This window comes from Buceros rhinoceros, unplaced genomic scaffold (genome assembly GCF_000710305.1).
Source record: "Buceros rhinoceros silvestris isolate BGI_N320 unplaced genomic scaffold, ASM71030v1 scaffold2651, whole genome shotgun sequence".
In the NCBI taxonomy this organism is placed as follows: domain Eukaryota; kingdom Metazoa; phylum Chordata; class Aves; order Bucerotiformes; family Bucerotidae; genus Buceros; species Buceros rhinoceros.
Window position 1 is genome coordinate 1 of NW_010393510.1, and position 7,584 is coordinate 7,584.

The window sequence follows — 7,584 nt, forward strand, 5'->3', positions numbered from 1 at the left end:
AATTGCCGTTCCCTGCCAACACCCCCCACCTCCCCCACCCACCCCCCGGTTTGTTATACAGCCCTGCCCTGTATTTGTACAAGCAAGTTCTTGTAATCACTTTGCACCACTCACCTTCTCAGCAGCTGCCTGTGTAGAAAGGGGTCTGCACGGATGGTCCACGACTATCAAGAATGTCTTATCTCGGAAAAGAGAGAAAATGGGAATGAAACTGCTCAGTTGGGTCATTTAAGAGTTACTCTAACAGAATTCTTATACTTTTGCATTCTTACTCTTTCATAAGACAACCATGTTGAGGACACGGTGTCATCAGTACATATCATTTTATGACTCACTGACATTTTTTCAAAGACATTGTGCAAGTGTTGCAGAAGAAACAATAAGTATGATGGAGAGAGATTTCCAGACTTTTTGAGAATGTTCAAGTCCAGACCACAGCAGATGGCAGATGTTCCTTCTAAGTATCAGGAGGAAAGCAGCTGTCAGACGTTCCCATATGAGCATTGCTGTACAGATCTGCAGCTGTCTAAGGTTCACAGGCATGAACTTCACCAAAGCTGGAGACTTCCAAACAAGACTAAAGGAATCACTGCTTGGAGCGCACAATACCAGTCCAAAGCATGAATACTCGTTATTTCAATTTTTGGTTGACAAGTTTGTTAATATACCCATGAGACTGAAGCCTGAAGCCCATAAGCAACATTTCAACATGTGTTTGTACCAGCTGAGCTCTACGGCCCCGGACTGTTTGCAGGGACTTCTGGGTGGAGCTGTATTTATCACTTTCTGCTTGTGATACGAATTTGGGTCCTTATTTGCTTCATAAACTCCAGGCGTGCTAAAGCTGCACGGGTGCGAGGGGAGAACAAAGCTCATGCAGAAGTGACTGCCTGTTTGCTGGCTTTTGTTTTAACTGAGCTTTTAACTCCACTTGTATTAGTCCCAGGTCACGATGTTAACAAAACACATAGAATATCCCATTTCGACAAAACATCGCTGGACTGCCGGAAAAAGGAACTACCTTTTCTAGGTAAGGAAAAGGAACTACTGTTTCGAACTTGGGAGAGATGCACATCCAGTTCTTTAATATGAAAAGCTGACAAGCAAAAAAAAAAATCTTAAATATGTATTTAAATGTAGGAAAACATTTACTTTTAAATAAGAGGATCAAGACTGATTACTTGATTGCTAAATTTTCTTCAGGTCAGGTTGTGTGATCAGCTCCTGGCTGGGGTGGAGGAACGCAGGGAAGAGGTTGCACAAGACAAGATTGAGCCCCTGCCTCCCCAGAAGGGCTAAAGCAGGGGCTGTCCTTTCCCCACTCCCAAAGAGAAGAGATTTCTATGAGAAAAAGGCATAAGATAGGAAAACAGCTCTGATCCCCATTCCTGGCAGCTTGGGGCAGGCTACAAGGTGTAAGTCTACAGGAGAGCTCCTTTTGCAAAGCTCTGGAGCAGCACCGGGGGCTGGGCGGGTAGGACCTCTGCCGCAGTTCCACAAGCAAACCATTAACAGTGCAAACACGAGAGCAGTGGCTTTTGTGCAGCCTGGGTATGGGGATACACACGTACAAAACAATCTTCTCAAATCTCCCTGCCACTGGAGGTCAGAGGCATCCCCCAAGCGCATTTTTGCAGAGGGTTGGGGTTTTTTTGCCTTAAATGCCCCATGCTGGTGTCAACATTTCCAGCAGCTGACTGGAAATCATGATCACATGACTGTGATGATGTGGCCTCTGAAGCACCTTGCAAACAGAAAACTCTTCCACAGTCCATGACTTCTTTATGATACAACATTTTGAGGAAAAGTAATGTTTTCATACACTCACAGCAGGAAAAGAAGCTTTTTATTTTTTTCCCCCTTTTCCTTCCTCCAGTAAGAGAAAAATCAGCCTACTGAGATCAGCTGGATACAGAAATCGCTCAGCAGGGAAAACTACAGGGAATGACAATCCCTGCTGGGAGGGGCAATTCCATTAGAAAAGCTCTCCGTTTCTCCTTTGGGAAGGGATACGCGATAAATGGGACACCGAGACAGCAGTGCTGGTGAATCGCTCTGGGCCAGAGAAGCTCCTGTTGCAGGGACCGGTCTCAGCGGCTCTGCTTGTGAAACTCACACTTCCACCAGTGCTTTGTAGACACCCTGTCTCTGAAGCTAAGCTCCTTAAAGACACAAATTCCCAACTCCACATCTTCCTTCACCAGCCAACACACTACTAGCACTTAGCAGCAAAACTTACCAGCAGCGTTTGTGTTCTGATGGCCCCGTGCCCTGCTGGTGTCTTATGGATCTGCTTTAAAATACCAATAGCGCTATTGCCCACAGACAATAATTTGTTCTGGCAGCATAATGCTCTGGAGCTCACCTACCTGGACCCATAGTAGTTCTACTTTAGAAGCAGAGCTCCTTGAGGAACCAGTGAATTTAGGGCACTCCCCCAAACCCTCTGTGGAAGCTGGAGAAGGTGGTCACAGTACACATCCATCTGTGGTCGCAACCTCAGAAGACTCATGTTATACCAATGCTGTTGTCAACTGCTTTCTTTCCAACCTCGTTGCCATTTTTGCTAAGTAGTGGCATTTCATGGACTTTAAATCACCACGTCTGTTTTGTTTAGCTTCATTCCTCACTCTTTATTCCTACAAGTCTGACATTGCAACAGCCAAACTCTCAGTTTTCCATTAAATAGCTGGTCTACAAGTGATGACCTTTGGTTTGTCGGCGCTGTACTGTACTTTCACAGTGCTAAGTATAGATCAGAGTCTGACTCCTCAGCATTTTTCAGGAGCTTCTCTATTATTTTAACACCATACTCTTGTTACCCCGGTAGGATAAGAGGTTACTGTCCAAACCCAAACTTCCCTGCAAATTGCTGGTTTACGTGCTCACAGCCTCTCATCAGAGATTTCTCTGTGGAGTACATCACCGCTAGTTCAGGAGACATTCTCAGTCACCTGTTTATTCTTCTAGCAAATCTTCTGGACTAATGATCTAAAAACACCCTCAAGGGTTTTCCATACAGCATCTGCAGATCTTGGGCTGGACATCTTGGACCTTTTTTTCCCCTGTGTATCACCAAACTGTGCTCTTATAGCTGGTGGGGAAATGCCATCGACAGGGTGACTGCTGTGCAGGTTGGCCCTCTTTGAGGGAAAAGGCAGCCTAGGTAGGAACGCTGCAGCATCTCAGGCTTCAGACTCTGCCCCTGGGCTGTGGGCTGAGTTTCAAGCAGACATTTAGGGTTCACTGCCACGATTCTGAGGTGCAGTTGTCACCTACTTGTTCTCAATGCAGCTGAAACCCACCAGCCCAGACTAGCCCCAGTCTTGTGCCATCCTCTGAAGTCTATTCCATCCCCTTGCCCACAGCATCTCTAACAAAGCAAACACTCAAGGCACTTCGGTGCCCATTAAAAGCAAATCATAGCTATTAGCAGCGTAATGACTAACAGTCATTAGGCTCTGCTTGGCCAGTGGGAAGCCTTCTGTAATGCAGATCCACGGGAAATTTTACAGCCCTCGAGAAACAGAAAAAACAAACCAACAAACAGCCCCTAAAAGGAGCTGGTGTTAGAGGCTGGGTTAAACCCCGTTAAATTTGCGCTCTCCTTCCTCATTTAGAATTACAAACCCCATATGTTTATTCTTTATCGCTCAGGAATTTTTGATCAGACAAATGGTTTCCTGATAAAACATTCAATAATACTGTACTTTTTGCCTGCCTTAAATTCTTCTGGCCTGATTTTGTTAAGGACCTCATCAAGAGATCCTCTGTTTATCTACAGGACAAAGCCTAAGGAGGAAAGACTTGAGGACCAAGCTGAGAAAACTCCTCTCTTCTCCCTTTAGGATCAAATAAGCATAAGATTTTACCACACCTTCAGTATCTGTTGTAGTATTTTCAACACACCTTTAAAAAAAATCTGCCTTGATCAGTCTTGCCCTTGCGTTCCTTTGGACATTGGAGGTGCTGCAACCAAGCAGAGAACGCAGCTTGGGGCAGGTTTCCTGCTAGACACATCCCAACAGAATACTCCTTAACAGCATTATTTTGGAGCAGAGGAATTGTGAGGAAAAGCACAAATGAACAAACATGCGTTGGGAACAGCCTATTTCCTTCTCCAGCATCTTCCTGATAGAACAACAGAGATGAGGAGGCACAGAAGTAATGAAGAACCAGAAGCAATTAAAACACCAACACTCTTGGACCCTTTGCAACCTTAAGGATGCTGTCAAGCCTTCCTGAATTTTTTAATATGATTTAATAAAAATCTGACTTAAGTGTCTAAGTTTTTTTGAGACTGGTATGTGTTTTGTCTTACAAGAACTCATGCATAGCCAAGCCAAATCACGCCCCAATTTCTTGATATTACTATGATGCCATTACTTTCGTCTGCTTAATATTTTTACAAGTCTTCCTAACACACCCTGCCTCGCCTCTGCTCCAGTCGTCCTTGTGTTTTTGTTCTGCACACACCCCTCCCAGAAGACAAGAACATAACTGGGAAGTCAAGAAAAGTTCAGAGATCTGAGTGCTTCCCAAGAATCGTAACAAAAATGACTCGACCAGACTTCTGAACCTTCAGGACACAAATGAAACGCACCACATGGGAAAGCTCTTGGTTTTTTCCGTTCAAAGCTGTAAAACAGCAGCAGCAAAGACGGTTTTCCTGGCTGCAGAGAAGGCCAGCTTTAGAAGGTTATTCATAGAAGAGCAGTTTCCAACATCTGAGTCATCTGCACTGGGTGACAGTCAGCCACCATTTATTGCCCAGAACAATGTCACATAGTGTTATTCAGCGCAACCCGCGGCAGGCGCGTCCAGTTTCTCAGACCTACAGTTGTTATATTTGTTTCTGCCCTTCTCTGTAACACAAGCTATAGAAAGATCCTTTCCCGTCTGCCCTACCTCATCCTCTCCCCTCAAATATTTTTCTTACTTTCATTTAGTCTTGTGGTCTTTACGTAGCATTTCTGGGTTTCAAGAGCTCTTCTAGCCCATGTGCATGGTTTATAAAATAGTCCTTTAGCCTTTTTATGCAGAGCTGTGTTTGCAAACGGATGAATCACAAACCTCATACTGGTTTGGGTTTTTTGAGGGTTTTTGTTTTTTTGTTTTTGAGAAATAATTTCTACTGAAAATCCAGAGGAGCTGCAGTTTAGCTGGAGAGTTTACGGATATCTCATGCCTAGGGGAAAAGAGAAACTTGAGGTCAAAATTCCACCATTCTGGCAATATTCAGAAGTTGGAGGCAGGGGGGAGGGCAGAGGAGATGACAGGATGATTTATTTGAAAGGAAATGCTTGGCTTGCTGGGCACTTGCCTGATTTTGGGTGCACGTCCATCATAAAATTAGAACGGTAGGGATTTAAAAAAAAAAAAAAAAATCACTCCAGTGTCTGCCAGAAGAAACAAATTGAATTTTCTTCTTCACTGGGAAGAGCTACACTGAGATAAGGCCACAACTGGTTGAGAAGTTCACAGAAGTTACTGAACTGATGATGTCAAATTGCTCCATCAATGCCTTTGACAGTGAGTGAATAAAATGCTTGTTTCCAACCTAGAACTACTGACTTGCATAGCAATCATGGAGCCAACCTAAATGATATTTGCAGAAAAAAAAGTCTGCACAATGGGGTAGGCAGAACCTTAAAGCAGAGCTTTAAGCCCATGGGGGCTGCCGGGCAAGGGCTGGAGCAGGGGAAAAGCTGCCAGTGGGAAAGGCATGACCAGGATAAACCGTGCACAGAGTTGCTTAAAAAAACATTACCTCCTGTGTGGTTGAGTTGGTGTGGGGAACGTAGGGAAGATGCTGATGGAGGCAAGTCCAAGTCCTGGAGAGGAACCTCAGTTTCTGAGGGCACCACTCCAAGGGTGGCAAAGCTGGAGAGGTGGACTGTAGCACTGGTTGCCTTCTCTGTGCTGGTTTGTGCACTTCCCACACTCTGAATCTGGTACAACCCCCCTTGCAAAAAACAGCGTTTGCTTGTCCTCCTTAGTTTCTGCAAGGACAAACTGTAAGTGGTGCTTCACAGAGGCAGTTTTAAAGGGACAGGGACACTACGTGGGTCAGCAGAAAACAGCGTTTGCTTGTCCTCCTTAGTTTCTGCAAGGACAAACTGTAAGTGGTGCTTCACAGAGGCAGTTTTAAAGGGACAGGGACACTACGTGGTTCAGCAAAACCACCCAGAAGCAGCTGACAAGGTCTCAGTCCTCACGGACAGTCACAATCTGCCCCAAACAAAAGTCATGGAAAACATATTGAAACAGCCCATCTTTCCGGGTAGCTGCTCATACAGTTTAGCATAACGAGAAAATATCTGCTCATCTTCCAGAATCATACTGATATTTTACCTAAAGACATCCCAAACAGCATATAACCCACTACCCTTGGTTTATACAGACTGAAAGCAAATCTGTGTATTTCAAAATATATTTTACATTGCAAATATTTTTAACAAAATCCATACTCCTTAAAGCAGATTTGAAAGTGATTTCTACCCTTGATCAAAACATCCAGATACCGAAACTGTGAGAGAAACTTCCAGAAAAGGCATAACAAATAAATCCTTTGCTCATCTCAAGGCAGCACAGACTTTAACAAGAGCCAGTCCAACACTCATCTGCAAAGCAACTATTAACAGAGACCCAAGGGGCTCTCTCCAATAATCCAGCTGCATTTTCTCACTGTAATTTCAGGTTCTTCAGGAGTTCAAACACCTGACTCTATTCCCAGTTGCAACCAGACGAGCTCAAGTAACTACCACATCCTGCCCCAGCATGTGATGGCTGACCAGGCTGCAAAGGGTCCTTTCCCCAGGTCCAAGATGCAGGTATTAGAGCGAGATGCAACCATTCCTCTTGCAACAGATGGTAGTTAAAAGTATTCCATCCTTTAAATGGAAAACCTGCTTTTGCCTTAAGGCTTGATAATTAATGATGCCTTGCGCTTTTGCCTGGCTGCTCAGGTGCCAGTGTGCCCTCTTCCAGAGACACCACTGTGGGTCTGCAGTGGAAGGACAGTGGCTCGTTGCTGCAGAGACAGCTCCTCTGCTCCTAGAGCTTCAAGGCTTCCAATTCCCTCCTTGGGAATTCACCAACTAGTTTATAAATGAACAGAAACAACACAGATCAGGGACAAATGCTCCAGTTTCTGCCACCATTTAAAGTCCTCTTTTGATTATTTTAAATAATGATTTGCTGAAGACATCAAACCCAAGGCTGACACAGGATAAGAAAGCCTCTGCTTGTTTTTGTCATCTTACAAAGACAGTTTAAATTTACTTTTTAATAAGTGTTTCTAATCCTCCAAGCTTCTTCAGCCTAATTCTCCCTGACAACACAGTGGCTAGTCTCCAAGACTGTATTTATTCTTTATCTGGTTGAAGAGCAGCTCTGAGGGAATGCCCTATCAGACAATGAGGCTTCTCCCTATTGCAGTGACACTCTATGGCAGAGAAGTCCTTGACGAGCATGACCTATGACGGTCTAACTCCTTCCTTATGCTGAGCTCTGGGAAACCCAGTTCGGGGTTTTCATTTCAGAGCGAGCTTCCAGGCATCTGTGAGGGTGGGTGGGAGGGAG